Genomic DNA, 17512 nt, shown 5'->3' with positions numbered 1-17512 from the left:
TACTACTTTTGTGAAGAAGTATGCAGGATTATTTCGGGAATATTAGGGCCCAAAATCACAGTATCCTTCCCCTTGATAATATTTGGACAATCACAGGAATTGGAACTGTGGTGTGAAGAGGGAAACAGAGGTAGGAGAAACTTCTTGTTTTATGCTATTGTATTGGCTAGAAGAGAAATCTGTAGGAGATGGATATCCGGGTCCCCCCGACACATCTGAATTGGCTCAATGCTCTTTTTCATAAAAATGGATTTGGAGGCAGGAGGCGCTAGGAAAAAAAAGGAGAATCTTTGGACTCCTCTGGTAGAATGGAGCGGTAATTAAAGAGACATATTTAGATCTGGTTTGGGAGTAAGATCCTAATGGTAAGATTTGGGGGTAAGGAAGCCCAGATGTCCAATGACTATACACCTTTCTCCATGATCTCCTGCCCGGTAGTGGTTTCCCTCCACGGCGGAGAGGCCATCTGAGAGCTAAATGGAGCCCTCTGGCACGAGCCATCTCTGTTCTTGAGAGTTGAGAAGGTGCGAAAGGTTTCGGAATAGAGTTTGCTTAGAGGCTGAGGTGAATGAGGACAAAAAAAATGATATGTGATGTATATTAACTAGAATTAATTAAATGTTTTACTTATGAAACTAAATGAACATAACTAATGGGGAAATGAGGGGCCTCATTGAGAAGGTCTCATGTCAAGTTTCATAAATCAGAAAATGTTTGTGAATGTTTTTCTGTCCCAGCAGAATTCACGTTTGTTCTTTGTTCACACAGTGCTGACCAAATGTAATATTGCAATGTTAAACAAATTGATTCTTCGAACTTTTCTGTGAGAACCAGTTTCTGTAATGTTACACTCGAACTTTGATACAATTGTATCTTTTGTGCATGAGAAATTCCTGTTCCCACGACGTGACAATGGTCCTACTATGATTTGCAACAAAAGTGTCCCCGGACAAAACTGGAGATGGGAATGTGAGAAGAGGATCCATTCACAAACCTGTGTAAGACTGTCGAACTTTTATCTCACATGGAAAATTAAACCCTATTTGTTCTGTTATGAACCCAAGAGGAACTGACCAATGGAAAGTTTACAAGTTACTTTTAGGATTTCGATTCATCAAGACTGTCACTTATGAGTGGCACGTTTTTTTCTCTCTGTCCCTTACCGCCATTTTATTGCTGTAGCTATAGTTATTGCCATTATTGCTATCCTGGAGTCTCTCTTAGTCTTATTAACCTTGCTTAATTGGTTTGGTTAGCTTAAAACCCCATTTTGACTGAACTGATTCCTTTCATTCCTTGCCTAATGAAGACCGGACGAGCCTCCCATTGATGAAGAGGTCTCTGTTTGCTGATCCGTTTAGGAAAGGTGTGATAAAAACGCATCTGTCTTTATCACAGATTTTGTTCTTTCTTTTATGTACAAACTGCTATTTTGCTAGAGCCCTAGCCAGACGTTTTTCAAAATTATGTTTTTGTCAATTTTCCTTTTTGCATGAAGCCCATATATGCTATTCAAATTATAGGATTAGTTAGTGTGTCACTGTTAAAATAATTGTTATCAACAAAAGATTGGTTTGATTCATCTGCTAACCAATGTATACAATTTATCTCGCGCAGGTATTGTTGTTGGTTTGTACCTTAACCCTTGAAGGTTTAATGATAAACGTGTTGTCTAAATTGAGATTCTTCCACCGCTTTGGTCAGCCTGTGTTGTTTGTATATGCTTATCACTTAGTACTGAGATTGATTTATGTGATATTAGCATTTAATCTAGTAAAATAAAATTGTAACCTTGTGTGTGTTGACAATTACTGACTCCTAATTGCTGATGATGATTTGTTGAACATTTAGTATTCTTGGGGTTTAGGCCAGGAGTAAATTTGATATCCATGGTGGATCACTCTTAGTGGAGTCAAAAGGTCCATCAAACCTCTAATGCGTCCCATTATAAATAAATTATCAAAGACCAAATAAGGCCAGATGTGCTCACAGTTTTTGGCAGCAGAAGAGGATGGTTACGTCTCCTTAAGAGACAGCCATGGTTTCTCAGTTGTAGATAATAAAGTATTCTAGTAGCAGAAACAAAAGGTTATGTCCCCTAAAGAGTTTACCATGTCTTTAATGTACAGACACAATTTAATGACTTTCCCGAAAACTTGGGTTTTGCTAATGCTTGTTTGAAGATGTTCACAGCGTTCCAAGTGTGAATTGTGAGTGAAATAGATTTTGTGCTTGCACTGCTTAAGTGAATCGCAGGTGAATTGTGATGTTTATGAGTAAATAGGGAGTTTGCGTACTCAAATGTAGTTGTTTAGGGAGTGTGCGTACTCCAAAGGGTGTATGTAGGGACGTTATCGAACTTCACTTGCATGTGGCGCTATGTGCTCAAAATATTGCCCACGTGGCTGTTGGTATACGGACCCTGCGTGGGCTAAGACTCTGAAGTATTGGTTATTGTACAAGTGTAGAAAACACTTGGTTGATGTTGTAATTTGTCTGTTTAATAGGTCAATCTGGCATGGTTGACAAACTCATAGACTGTGTGTTAAAAGGGAGTGTTAGTTTTGACGGAGATTTGGTGATTCCTAAGTTCACCAGGAGGATCTAATGATCAGTCAAGGGTAGAATTTGCTAGACACATTTTGCTTGCTAGTCAGGGATACTGAGATCGAACGAGTATCTGTTAGAGCTAAAAGCTGCACTTCAAAATTCAGTGAGGCTTCTGAAGCGATTGTGTTTCCTACCTGTAGATTTTTCTTTAGTGCTCACAATATTTGCATTTAGTTTGGTGAGGATCTGATTTGAGAAAGACAGGCTGGAGGGCTTTGTCAGCCGCTGTACGTACGAGTGTGACGTCACTAGGTCCGCGCTGGGATACGTTAGAAAAGTTGCGAACGGATTGGTGGACAACCGTGAAGCGTTATTGGTTGAGAAAGGCAAGCGATAAGGATTTTGGGATTGAAATTTACTTCCTGATTTGATTGAAGCGTAGCTTAAACCAGAAAATCAACATTTTCAAAGCATTAAAGAGTGCCCTAAGGGGAGATGTGTTAATTCCAGTTAGAATAGGAGAAATTACACTGCCAGAAGGCACACCCGCATATATCGTATTTGAAGAACAAGGTGCTGCGCCATGTCTTTGGTTAAAATAATGGTGCAAAGATACAGAAAGGGAAGGGAGTTTAGCATTTCTGGCCCATGCGACCTCTAACTTGGGAATCGTAGGGAACTTGAAGAGAGTACAGTATGATTCAAAACCTCCTACAAGACCTGCACAGTTTGAAGCATTGGCTATTTGGAAGTTAATGACCAGACAGCAACATCAACAGAAATTTGAGAGGAGAATGAGAAAAGCTAAGAAAACTTTAGCTGAGGTGAGATGGGATGGTGAGCAGACATTTTGGAGAACTGAGGCTTTACAGGGAATTAAGATGTTTCCTGCAATTACACAAGAGGACGAGAGCAATGCCAAACAGAATGCCAAGAAGAAGGGTTCGCATCCTGCTGAGGAAAAGAACCAGAAATCAAAAGAGTCAAGAGAAGAGTCTAGAAAGTCTTTGACCTATGATGAAGACTCAGATGATGATGCGTTTATTTTGCAATTATTGAGAAGTCGTCCTCCACTGTATGAAGCACATGAGACAGGTCCAAGTACTAGGTCCAAGTACTAGTGCAGATCCTACTGCTCCAGTACCTACTGAAGTGACATGAAGCCAATCAAGTACAGGTTGGCCATACTATCCCTACCACTTCCACAATTCAGGCCCCTATGCTGCAAGTTGATATACCTAGGATTTATCCAGATGTCCCTATTGTAAATTCTGCACCAAGTATAATGGTGCTGACAGGACAAGTTTCCCAAATGAGACAGGTTTATCAGAAGCCAACATTGATTCAAATATAATCTACACCTAATCTGATATCCCCAATGCAAGCTCAGACAATCCTCCCATAACAGTGTCACAGACAAATACATTTATGTTGACAAATCAGAATACAGGAGTAATGTACTTTAGAGATCAAAACATCCAACTGATTCCAGACGCTGTTAGTATTGGTCCCGTTATACCATTGTTTTCTCAGGGAAATAATAAGAGCAATGAACAGAAACTTTTGAATTCGAGTGCAGAAATGGAGAGATTCAATGTAAATACAGGAGTCATGTCCCCGATGAATCAAACATTTGACATGACGGGTCCATTAATTGACTTGAATTATTCCAGGACTCCACCGAATAATCCGGGGAGACCAGACATAGGTCCTAACCTATTTTTCATGACTCCAGAGACTCAATGTTTAACGTTAACAAGTGCCAATGTAAGTAATTACAATATCTCATTGCAAGGTTTTTCAGCCCAGCAATTAACCGAGTGACTGGAAAGGCTGAATAGCGCACCAGGAGATTCAAATGGAGGAAGTCCATTAAATTTGACCAGGCGTAAAATAGTAGACGACTCATATACTGAAGATGAATTGCGCATCTTGTGCAAAATAATTACCAACAAAGCAGGATCGGTACACCAGAGATTAGCAGACCTGGCAGAGAAATAGACACAGAGACTGAGAAAACAAAGCATTTGAGAAGTTACAGGTTAGAATTTAACTCAAAGGCTATTGAGAACATGAAAATACAGAGAATGAAAATTCACAGTAGGGAATTAATCCAGAGCATTCCGACATAGGGAACATTAGATAAATGGGAAGGCAGATGGGCAAATAAAAGAGACAAGAAGAAAAGGGAGTCTGCAAATGTAATTGCTAGTGTACAGCACACTGACAAGCCAGTAGAAATATCACCAATGAGAGAAATTCCTGGGGGGAATTTTGTACATGTCCCTTGGAGCAGAAATGACATTCTGTCATTTACAAATGACTACTAGATATTGGGAGAGAAGCCAGTGGAATGATACCAACAAACAGACAGGTTTGTGAAGCTTGCAAAATGCCTGTGGGAGGATTTGAATAACCTGATAGAAATAGTGATTTGTGGGTTGAATACAAAAGGGGTTTAGATTGGCCAACGAGAGAGCCCCCATGAGATCTGTCCACAGGTGCACTATCTCATGATGTAATGAAGTACTATTATAAGATGACTACATTTTTTTAAAACAAGAATTTCTCCCAAGAATATCGATTGGCAGAGAATAGATAGGACAGCTCAAGAAGGAAAGGAGTCCATACATGCATACTACGAGAGATTGTTGCAGGCACTCAAAAATTACAGTGGTACAGAAAATTGGGCTGAAAGACATGATTCATTTTGTGTTCAGATTTGTTGAAGGATTGAGACTTGAAATTAGCCAGATCATTAAGAGACATTTGATTTGCTGGCAAGCAAAGCCGATTGATGAAATATTGCAATATGCCAAATACTGTAGTGAATATATTGAACTGAAGCAGAGAAAGTTGAAAGAGAAGGCAATGGTAATGCAGATTAAAGTGGAACAATCAAGAATGCAGAGAATTTTTCCACAGCAGCATCAGGGAAACATGTTGTTTCAGAATCAGGCAAAAGGTAGAGGTTGTGGTGGAAATGGAAATGTGAACCGTGGTGTTGATTTGAGCACTGTAGTTACTCAGAATGATATGCATGCAATGAAAAGGACGTTACCTTGTCATGCTTTTGGTGGCCTCGAACATTGGAAGCAGGAGTGTCCGATGCTAGGATAGGAAGGTGTTGTCACACAGACGAATTAAAACAATCCTTTTTCAAACATGAGAGGACCAAGAATGAGAGGTCATATGTTTAATTTCCAGAATAATGCGAATCAAGTGCAAGGTCCTCAGCCCATGCAACAAATGCAAATGCCACGTTTTCAGTTGCCACAATCACAGCAAATGCAGTCTCAAGTTCAAATGGTACTTAAGCAACAAATTCAGATACCTCAAGCTCCAATGGAGCAGCAGCAGATGAAGCTTCCTCAGCGGGGCACAGGTCAAAGGTTTAACACCAGTAATAACACAATACACCAATACCCATTACATAGTGAGGATGAATCGAATGATAAGTTGATGAGCAAGAGTTCAGATGAAGAAGAATGCGTGTTGGCAGCTTCATTAAAAGTAGACCAAAAGGGTCCATATGTGGAAGGAAAGGTAATGGGTCACAAAGTCTCACTCTTAGTCGATGCAGGAGCAACACATTTCATTGTAAGAACTGCAGAAGTCCGTAACATAACCCTTTCAGGGAAAACAATTCAAATCATGGGATTTACAAATCAATATTTGACCAACCTGATTACGGGACCAATTTCAGTTAAAATTGAAAATTTAAAAGGCTTACACAAATTTGTAGTTTGTGACTCAATTCTGGTTTCCTTACTAGGAAGGAACTTGCTATGCAAAACGAGATGTTCAATGACCTATTCACATAATGGGACTGCCATTCAAACAAATAGTGGAGATGAAAATGACCAGTCTGGGGAAACCGACTGCAACTCAATAAGTGAAGAGTACCCATTGATCAGGTTTTTCCCTGTCTTTACAGTATTAGACCTTCCCTCCGACCTGCAGGGAGCACTTAAAATGAAAGTGTGGGATTTTTTTAGGGACAGACATCTGTCTAATCAGAGGAGCTGAGACAGTTTAAGTCCCAGTCAGACCAAATGCAGTTTTTCCCTAGATCCCCCAATACCATTATGATACAAGAAATTATTGAAGGGATTGCACCTATAATTGCAGAATTCATTAGAGAATGTGTCCTAAAAGAAGTACTGAGCAGCCCGTGCAATTCTCCTATCAGAGGTTTACGAAAAACTTTTGGAAATTTTTGGATTGTTCAGGATTTGAGGAAAATCAAAGATATTGTGATTAAATGTTGTCCGGTGGTGCCAATTCCAGCAGTGACATTATTTCAGATCCCATGTGACACTGAATGGTTCACCATAGTGGACCTTTCTCAAGCATTCATTTCCATACCTCTTAATGAGGATAGCCATGTTCTTTTCTGCTTTAAAGTTTTTGATTGCGTATATTGTTGGTGCAAAATCCCACAAGGTTTTTCAGAATCCCCAGCCATCTTTAATCAGATACTGAAAAAGAATATGGAAACATTGGAAATGGCTTTCCAATCAACCTTGGTTCAGTACATTGATGATTTGTTGGTTGTTTAAAAAACAAAGGAAGCATGCAGGCAAGATACTATTGCCTTACTAAATAATTTGGGATAAAAAAGACATAAAGTGTTCCCAGACAAATTGCTGTACTGCCAGAAAGAAGTGAAATATTTGGGACATCAGATTGAAAAGGGAGCAAGAAAGATTTCCAGAGAGTGAGTCACTGCCATACTACAGATTAATCCCCGGGCTACACAAAGAGATGTCAGAAAGTTTCTGGGAATGGTGAGCTATTGTCGCCAGTGGATTCCCAATTTCTCAATCATTTCCAAACCACTGCAGAAGCTGATGCACAACAAGGTTACTGACCCCCTAGAGTTAGACCAAGCTTGTTTGAAAGCCTTTACTGAGTTGAGAGAAAGTCTGTACAAAGTTCTGGCTTTGGGAATACCTGACTACACGAAACCATTCATGTTGTTTTGTCACGAGCGGGATGCATGTTCTCTTTCTATTTTGACACAGGTGCATGGTGGTGTAAATTGCCCAGTCGCATATTTTCTGCTACTTGGGACCCAGTCACAGCAGCTTTGCCTGGCTGTTTGTGAACTGTGGCAGAGGTTGGTTTGAGCTTCACTTAGAGTGAGAGCATTGTGATGAGACATCCGTTAACTGTTTTGGTCCCACACTCCATTGAAGTTTTGCTCACATGGACGAAAACACAGCATCTCACAAATGCTAGACTGACCAGATACGAAACTGTAATTTTAGTTTCCCTAAATGTTACTCTGAAAAGGTGTACAGTGCCTAACCCAGCAACTTTGCTCATGAAAGAAAATGTTGATACTGACAAAATGAAAGATGTTGAACATGACTGTCTGGAAGTTACTGAATTGTGCACAAAACCCAGACCTGACATTTGGGATACCAAATTAGAAGAAAATGACCAGGTTATTTTTGTTGATGGTTCCTGTTTAAGGGATAACATGGGAACATTAAAAGCAGGATATGCTGTGTGCACAATTTCTGGTATACTCGAAGCATTCTGGCTTTGGGGAGTATTTTTTGCACAAGTACCCGAGTTGGTGGCTCTTACTAGAGCATGCATGGTTCTGCACAGCTTAAAGTTACCATTTATACAGACAACCAGTAAGGATTTGGAATAGTGCATGACTTTGGCCAGCTACGGTCACACAGAGGTTTAATTACCTCTTCTGATTCACCAGTTAGAAATGGTGAAAGAATCCATGATTTGTTACAAGCTTTACAAATGCCTGAAAAGATTGCTTTGGTGAAATGCAGTGCCCATCAAAGATCACAAGATTTCGCTTCAATGGGAAATGGATATGCTGATCAAGTTGCAAGGTTTTGCGCACTGAATTGTATATTCTTCAAAGACAAATGGGAACTGTTGCCAGAAGAAGAAGTCTGTACAAGTTATGCACTGACTGTTGTTGATAACTGGGAAGAGCTAAAGAGCTTGCAGAATGGAATTGACAAAGGGGAAAGAAAAACATGGGTGAAATTGAAATGTCTACAAAGAGAAGATGATGTTTGGGTATCCGGGGAGGGACAAGTAGTGCTACCAAATTGTTTGCTGACACAAATGGCTAGATACTACCACAGTCAAGCACATGTTGGGAGGGACGCAATGATACGAACATTCAGACAATTCTGGTTTAACCCAAAATTTATACAGATGCCGAGGCAGTTTGTCACCATTGTATCATATGCCAACAGATGAACGTGGGAAAAAGAACAGTCGTTAACATGAGCCATATTGGAAGAGCTGGAGGTCCATTCAGCAGAATGCAAATGGATTTTATTGAGATGCCTGTGTGTGGAGCGTTGAGGTATGTGTTGGTGATTATTTGCATTTTTAGGAATTGGGTTGAAGCATAACAACACGTAGGAATGACAGACTTACCGTAGAAAAATTATTGCTTAGGGAGCTGATACCACATTTTGGTTTTCCGATCTATTTAGAATCAGATAGAGGAAGTCACTTCAATAACGAAGTAATTAAATTACTATGTTCAGCCTTAAACATTGAGCAGAAGTTGTACTGTAGCTATCGTCCTGAAGCCTCAGGACTCGCTGAACAATGAATGGTACCCTGAAGTCACGACTTGCAAAAATGTGCGCATCCACAAACATGAAATAGAGAATACACTGCTGTTAGTTCTGATGAGTATGAGAAATACACCCGACAGAAAAACTGGACTCTCCCCATACAAGATCCTCATGGGCAGAGCAGTGAGGTTGCCAGCAGTTCCTACAAATGCTCTTGTGAACATAACAGATGATCTGGTGTTGGATTACTGCAAGGGTCTGGCTGATGTGGTTCTCTCTTTTTCTCATCAGGTGAAGGCCACAACTGTGCTCTCGTCCGAAGATCAGAGTCACAACTTGAAAGCTAGAGACTGGGTTGTGATCCAAAAACATGTGAAGAAGACTTGTCTGGAGCCCAGGTGAAAGGGACTCCATCTAGTAGCACTAGTTACTACTAATGCTGTGATGTGTGCAAGAGTTTCAAACTCGGTACATGCCAGTCACACTTGAAAAGTACCCTGTAATTTGGACAATGAAGAAGAGTTGTTGAGAGTACCAACAACATCCAGACAAACTCCAGAAGCAGAGAAGGAAACTGGAGCGTCAAAAAGAGACTCTGCGCAGACAGATGAAAATCCAGATACCCCTGTAAGAGACGAGATGGAGGACTTACAGGAAATTGACATTGAACCAGTCTCAACTGAGGCAGCAGGAGAGTCTAGTCAGAGGACGGCTCACCCAGAAGCAGAAAATCTCAAAATACAGACAGAGCAGCCTACTGACTTGATGGAAGGGGTTGAGTTAGATCAGAGTCAAACAGATCTGACTCTTCCAGAGCCAGCTGCAGGTACATGAAGCCAAAATCCTGCAGAATAAGGAGAAGCTGTAAGTCCAGCACCGAAAATAGCGCTGACAAAGGGAACACTGAAAGAAGACAAGTGGCCAAAATCACAAATTAAGAAAAAGGACTCAGTCACATTGTCAACAATCAAACAAGAAGTAGACACCACAAGAAGAGAAGATTTGAGTGATGGAGAATTAAGTGGAGATCGAAGACTGAACAGAAAATGAGTTGCAAATCGAAGATATTCAGGTCCTGAATGGGCATATGCAACAACCAGTGATTAGCAAAGCAAATGTCATTTTGTTTTGATCGTGAGATTCCAGGTCAATACTTTGGCACATGAAGTTCGTCCATGAACTGAACTTTGAGAAAATGATTCTGTGAAACTGATAAAGGAAAGGGACATTAGAAACAACCTGAAAAGCCTTTGGAAAAAAAACTGATTTGACAAGCTGCTAAACTGATTTTTGACAACAGTTTCTGATTTTTGACAGAAGTTCTGGAGAAGATACTAAAAGCTGTAAATAACCACAAAGAAGATTGAAGACCACAATTGGGTTTTGCAGCATAGTTTAATTTTTCCTTCTACTTTCTGATTCTTCACATCATGAGTAATCACAACAAGCAGGTTAGAAACAATAGGTGCTGTAAATACATAGGTATTGGCTTAGCAATTGTATGCATGACAGTATGTTTGCTATTGATTGTGAGCATGAGCATTCTCAATAAAGCTGAAACTAATCACACATCTTCTTTAGAAATGACTCCTAAACTTGCACTTACACTGCAACGGCTGTGTCCCACTCCACTTATTGAAGAGCCTGCAAAAAAGGATTGTGGACTTAGGAGCCTGAAAGTGCTCCCCTAAAAGAAAAAGAAACGTTATTACTGAGCACAGTGACAATGTGCTCTTGATTGGGGAGGCGTGCCGATACAAACAACAATGTCGGTAAATTAAGCACGCTGCACAGCAACCAGCAAGGACGAACAATGCAATTGGAACAGCAAACCAACAATAGAACACACACTTAACTTTCACAATGAATAGGAATCATTAAGGCTACTCAACTGGCTGCGAAGCAGCAAAGAAAGAGGATATGAAAATGGTGTCATGGGGACTTAAAGGTCTATGTTGTTGGTGATTGGAGCATGTGACTTGGGGGTTCATGGATGATGTAGTTTTTTCATGTTTTACTGTGATTGGCTGCTGTTAATTTGTGCAGTGAAGAGAGAAAAGCATAATCAGAGCCTTGGGTCCTGACATAGAATTCAAAGAACGTGTGCTCCCTGGTGCTAGGTTGCACCCTGAGCTGTAAGAACTTGGGGCCATATGTACAAACACATTTTCCCATAGACACAGAATGGGCAAAACTGCTTGCTACATCTGGCCCTTGGTCTCATGCGGCTCGACCACAAGCAATGGACGGGCAGAAATGAAAGCACACAGCACTGTGGTGGCAAATGGGGTCAATGTGAACCTGACACATGATGCTTGAGGCTTGATACGCCGCTGCTTAGAGGTAATCCTTTACTATTCCAAAACGTTCTGAGGCTGAGCTTCAACTTTTTGGCATCCGAATGTCCAATGAAAGACTGCACAGTGAAAAAAACAGAATAATGCAGGTTTCCCCCTGCCGAACTCTTTCACCATCTTCAGTAAGCTAAGGAATGTAAACAACAATTTCCAGGCATCTTTCCCAAAAATATGACTTTTTTAAAGTATTAACACCTCAAACGTCTCCAACCTGCAGAAATGTACATTGTTTGCAATTGAATTACATTTTCTTTACACAAAAGCCCTAAATAAAATAAAGCATGTTTTTAGCGGTTGTGGGACCCGTGAAAGACCACTCAGCTGCTTTTGGGGATAAACAGGATGAGTATCGCATTACATACTGGCTGCTGACCTCAGACACATTGAAACAAAAGAGGGACGAAAAAAAAGCCGTGTGTAAACAAAGGGCGGCCATCTTAAAATGAAAAGAGTGCTCTCTCTCTCTCTCTCTCTCTCTCTCTCTCTCTCTCTCTCTCTCTCTCTCTCTCTCTCTCTCTCTCTCTCTCTCTCTCTCTCTCTCTCTCTCTCTATATATATAAAATAACAAAAAGTCCCGAATAACCACAAAAATATAGCAAACGGACACCTAACGATTAATTTAAAAGAGAGAAAAATTGCTTAGAAGTAGCTAAATTAAATGTGAAATAACATATTAGCATTTTCTAAAACGTCTTAGATTGTACATGGAAATTTTAACAAAACAAAAAAAGTAATAAGAAGGGCTGATTCTACTCTAGGACGTGCCAGAGGTTTACACGGCTCCCGTGTGTACTCCCTTGCTGGGTACGCCACCGGCAAGTGACATCCTCAAAACAGCATTAGTCCGTCCTCAATGTCACTGGTTCTGCTGTCAGTCAGAAGGGCAGGGTAGTTGTCTGCTTCCGGTTGAAAGTTTCTCCTTTTACTCCCCTCCCAGTCTGGACCGAGGGAGAAGCGCCGGGGCGGAAAGGAGGTTGAGGAGCCAGGGAGGAGGTGAGGAGCTGGGGAAGACATAGGGGAGGGGAGCATTAGCATGGACCAATATTATAGCAGTCCTGTCAGGGACAAACCGCCCAGAGCAGTAGACAGGCTGGCATGACCAATTTAGTCGCAGAGGGGCTAACATGAAGAATTAACTGAGGGATAGAGTGACAAACCTATATTATCCACGGAAGTGCAGACTCAAAAAGAACAGCAGTCCAGTCAGAATCTTGTAGAGTCTGTAGATCTCTACCCAGACAGACGACGGACTGCACCGCTCTTCTGAGAGACTGACTGGAATAGTCTTCTCTTGACGAGAAAGACAAACATAAGGGACCACTGAAGGCTGACAGAAGTTCTACCGACAGTTGGGTGCAGTCTAGCCAGTGACAAATTTTCAGGAAACTGTATCCAGTGACATGCAGGAATTGTTGAACTAGGAATAGGGGTGGGCGTAATTTGCTATAGCGTAATTAAGAAATTCACAGGAGATAATGCAAAATTACACGAGGAGTATAATCTTACAAGTAGCACTATTTTCTTAGTACAAAATATACCTTCGCGTCCCAAATGAACCAGAGGATGCATTTGCGCTTAGAAAATACTGCTAAATGTTAAAATCTGACAGTAACACCAGCAGCCGCTTGCACTGTGTTCTTGTGCTTTTTGCTAGGCATTTTTGCCGGAAATGATGCAAATAGGCGTAATTGCATAATTTTCGGTAATTTCACGTCACAGAGTAACGTGAAATTACTCTGGTGTAATTCGAATTCGCGGGCCGAACTAGTGATCGTACGGGAGTCATCCACTCACAACCAGTCAGGAGAAATCCGCCTATGGGCAGACATAATGAAACACAGCCCACACAGAGACTGAAGGGCACACGCAAACAAACCAGGAACAGACAGTCTGGCAGAGTGTTAGGTGGAGTCCAACCAGGGACAGACCACCAGACAAGATCAACCCAAACATACAATTGCACTCCACCCGGGGACAGACAAACATGAGCAATCCATCCTGAGATAGATTGACGGGGAACATTCCACATAGACTAGTTGACAAAGAGAGACAAGCCACCCGGCGACAAACTGAGAGTTGGGATCAGGCCACCCAGACAGAGACAGTAGGGCAGTAATTTTTTGCCCTGCCAGGGGATGTGGTAACTAAACTGTACTCCTTAGCCCCCCCCCGCCCCCAAAAGGATGTCATTATATGATCAGAATTTCACTCTTCCTATAGCAGCACTCTAATCTTGTCGGCCAGGTGACACCAAGGTTGTCATGAACCACTTGCTTTAGTAGATACAGAAGGCGTAATGTTCTTCATCCTCCTCTTCTGTCCTCTACTCGACAGACTAAAGCTCATAATTAACGCAATAGAAGAGTGTCAGCTCCAATAGAAGAGTAAGTTGAAGCAAGGAAGAACGAAAGACGGGGAGGTAAAACAAAAAAGTAAAAAATAAGAACTGTTGAATGGAAGGGAGTATGAAAGAAAGGTAGGAAGGATGGATGGTTTAGGGGGGTAGATGGATGAAAAGGTGAAATGATGATTGAATAGATAGGTGAGTGAACTTGTGAAAGAATGACGGTGAAGGGAAATCAGAGTAAGGGGTGGGAGGATGGATAAGTCAAAGGGTGGATATAAGGGTGGATGGTTGTATGGATGGATGTATGCATGCGTAGATGATGGATGGAATGACTGGTGGATGTAATGAATGATGAACGAGAGAATGAATGTATATTAGAAATTAAAGGTGAAATAGAGGATATAAGTAGGAGAATTGAAGGATGAATGGATAGATGATTGGATAGAAGAGAGAACAAAACTCTTTTAGGGAGGATTGGGCTCGCATGCTTTACTTTTTTGGCACCAACAGAAATTTAGTTCAAAGTTTTCTTGCAGTTGAGTGACACAGTACTTGTCACTTGCTGTCTCCCCGTGGGCTTTGTTACTAGAGCAGCACTCAGCCCCTCCAGCAGGTGTCACATTAAGAACAGTTCTTAGCTGTCTTTCTAGGAGCTTTCTTATATAAACACATTTCCTGCCCCTGGACAGGTGTCATTGTAAGAACAGTGACTGACACTTAGAACATGTTGAACTGTATTTTTGTATTATTCTCTGAGAAAATAAAGTTTCTTTGAAGGAAGGGAATTTGTGAGTTTCAGATGACTGTAAAGTCTGGTTGTCCTGATTTTGCTTGATTACCCCAAATCTTGAGTGGTTTGTGGTTGAGGGCCTCCATCTTTTGTGAGGTGGATTGTGAGGGCACCTACTCTTTTGTAGTTTTTAGGAGCACTAACCTGCCCCAGGGGCATTGGAGAGCTTTGCAATAGAACCAGAGTACATTACACTAAAATCGAAAGCTCAGACCATTAGGCCACATCTGCTCCCTTGTGAGATGTGGTGCTGAGAGACTCTATTCTTGTGGGATGTGCAATTCCAAGCCCTCCTTTTGTGAGAATTTGTGCCGAGTGTACATGTTTTTGTGAGATAAGGGACTGAAGGCATCTTCTCTTCTGAGACCTGGTCTTTAGGGACCCTACTGGTAGGATGTGGTTTTGAGGCCCCTTGTTCACGTGAGATGTTGCCTTGATGGTCACTGTCCCTGTGCAGTGTGTTGTTGAGGGTTCCTGCGAAACGCGATATCCATTGATGCCAATTGCTTGTGGGACGGTGTTGATGCTTAAGCCCTTCTTTGTTTGAGATGTGGTGTTGAGGACGCCTCTTCTTGTGAGATCAGGTTACAGTAATGCTGCACTCATGTATTCGTCTTCACTGTGTCAAGAGACATTATTTATTTTTCATGCTTTATTGTTCACTTTTATGTTTTTAATTTATGTACGATCTGTTATTTATTTGTTACCCTAATTCCCTTAGTAACCTTTCAGACTTAAACAGAGTTACGTCCTATGATGCTACTCCACTTATAATGGATCGAAATGCCATTGACATAAATCCACCCTTATGTTATTAATTTGTGACATGCAAGCCATATTTGTACTTTGACTTGTCATGCATGTATACCCATGCTTTACATAAAAGTATCACGATTGTTAGAGCATCAATCACTATTTTCTTTTCTATTTCCTTGAAATTCCATGCATATTTTGTCTGTCTCTATACATGTTATTAAAACTTTTTTCAATGTATCACTACTTATCTCACAATAATACTCTTATCATAGGGACCGCTGTGCTTTAAATATTACTGATACCCCAGGTCCCTAGTAATCTCTAGGATTTTCTTTGTACTGTAATTACCCACTCCCGCAAGAGTCTCCAGTGAGGGCCATCCCTAATCCCAAGGACCCTGGGGGTTCTCTTCGTACTAGTGGCGCAAGAGTAGCAGCTGGTTTAGAAAGCCTTGTAACATTCTTCATTGTGAGCTGCCTAAAAACAAATATCTACCGCAAAAAGAATCTGGGATAAACATGCAGTGATTGTGTCTGCGCTATACATTGACCGCGTCTTGAAACCAAGCTCCACTATACAGCAGGGAAGACCACTATAGGCAAAACAGGGACAGACCCACAACAGATTTTTATGTTATCCAGTGTGGGATAACACTACATATAGTGAGTGACTCAAAGGTGCAGTGTGCACAAGAGGCCACGAGATGTAATAAACTCCTATGTGAATGAGTGAATTAGTGTGTGTTAAGAAACTGATGGCTCTAGGCATGGTTACCCAACCAATTATTACAATGGGATAGTATTCCATATTCGTTTTAGGATATTGATAGTAGCCAGAACATCTTATTCTAGTCCCCCAGTCAGAAGACTTGCATCTTCAGCTGACTCATCTACAGTGACACTGTTTGGGATTGTTGGCAAGTAGCCTTATTCCAAGAGCGATAAGTTGACCTGCCAGAGATGGACTCCAGGACCACTGTGAGGATGTGTGATGTCATAGTGATGCACCACCGGAATATCCCATCCAACAAAAAAGCATAAGACTGTTATTCCTGGATAATATTTCCATTTACCTCAGGGGCCGAATCACAAAGGATTGCAAGACTACTTTAAAAAATACTCATGTAGTACTCTTGTATATCCTCTTGCTTGTCTTTGGGGAATTTGACCAAATGAATATGAAATATTTTTATATATTCATAAACCGTTATTGAAAATAGAAAGGACAACACCTTCTATACACTTTTAGTAACGGAGAATTGAATCTTTCGAGGCCGATTTCCGAAGGCATGAACGAGTATGTAAAAGAGTTCAGCTGTAATACTAACTCCCATATTCATAAATGCTTTTGTGACTTGCCCCTCTTGGTGTGGAGCGGTTGAATAATGATCTGGGTAGGTTGGTAGCCCAATCTCTTTTAGGGGTGACAAGTGTCAAGTCATTGTGGGAGAAGTCTGCTCTTGGGTTGTGAGTGCATCAGTCTGCAAGGCTTGCTGCAGCAGGTCTCCCTAAAGAAATAATCTAACTCCCTGGATATTAGCATATAATAGGCGCAAGCTCCTGTCAGAACTACCTAAGGAATGTACACACAAAAAATGTTGTGTTTGAATTGAGAACTGTGGTGCTTCTTCCACCTTGTTTAAACAAGTATTCTGTACTTTTCTAGTTCTCACTGCTGCAGCTGTTCAGACAGGTGGGTATCTGTATTATGTACTTTTTACCTTCATATTATTCTTTATTGTATTTGTGTTATGACTTAAACTGTACTGGTTAATTACCTGTATGTGTTCCATGCGCGCTCCTCTAATGGAACCTTTATCCATTGGTTGTTGCTCCGTGTTCTGGAGTGCGGGCGGCTCTTTATTGAGTCGGCCGTTACTTCAGGATCTGAGAGCACCTCAGAGCGTGGGTCCCTTATTTATGAAGAATAAACTCTTCGTCTGGCTCTAGAGGAAATCGGCTTCTTGTCTTATTTTGGGGCGCCCCACCACAATTTTGTACCAGGAGTGGGGTTGCCAACGGTGCCGTCTGCCATGAGGGGACCCATCGGCGAGCTGTTGCTTCTTCGTGCGCTGCTTCTTCCTCCTGCGCTTACATTTTCAACACTATTTTGTTTTCCCGGAAGAAATCTTTTGAGA

The 17512-nt window shown here is 41.2% G+C and overlaps 1 protein-coding gene across 4 annotated transcripts in view; it reads left to right on the top strand.

Annotated features, from left to right (window-relative positions):
* The first annotated feature begins 12384 nt into the window (after positions 1-12384).
* Positions 12385-17512, top strand: part of MRTFA (myocardin related transcription factor A) — a 231153-nt gene continuing 226025 nt past the window's right edge. For 2 of the 4 annotated variants that reach the window (XM_069231149.1, XM_069231148.1), the window contains exon 1: positions 12385-12475. The gene's annotated coding sequence lies outside the window, so the exon portion shown is untranslated. The remainder of the gene's footprint in view (positions 12476-17512) is intronic. The other 2 variants (XM_069231151.1, XM_069231150.1) reach the window with 1 other exon arrangement.

The sequence above is a fragment of the Pleurodeles waltl genome, chromosome 4_2 (genome assembly GCF_031143425.1).
Source record: "Pleurodeles waltl isolate 20211129_DDA chromosome 4_2, aPleWal1.hap1.20221129, whole genome shotgun sequence".
In the NCBI taxonomy this organism is placed as follows: Eukaryota; Metazoa; Chordata; class Amphibia; order Caudata; family Salamandridae; genus Pleurodeles; species Pleurodeles waltl.
This window is presented reverse-complemented; position numbering and strand designations above follow the sequence as displayed.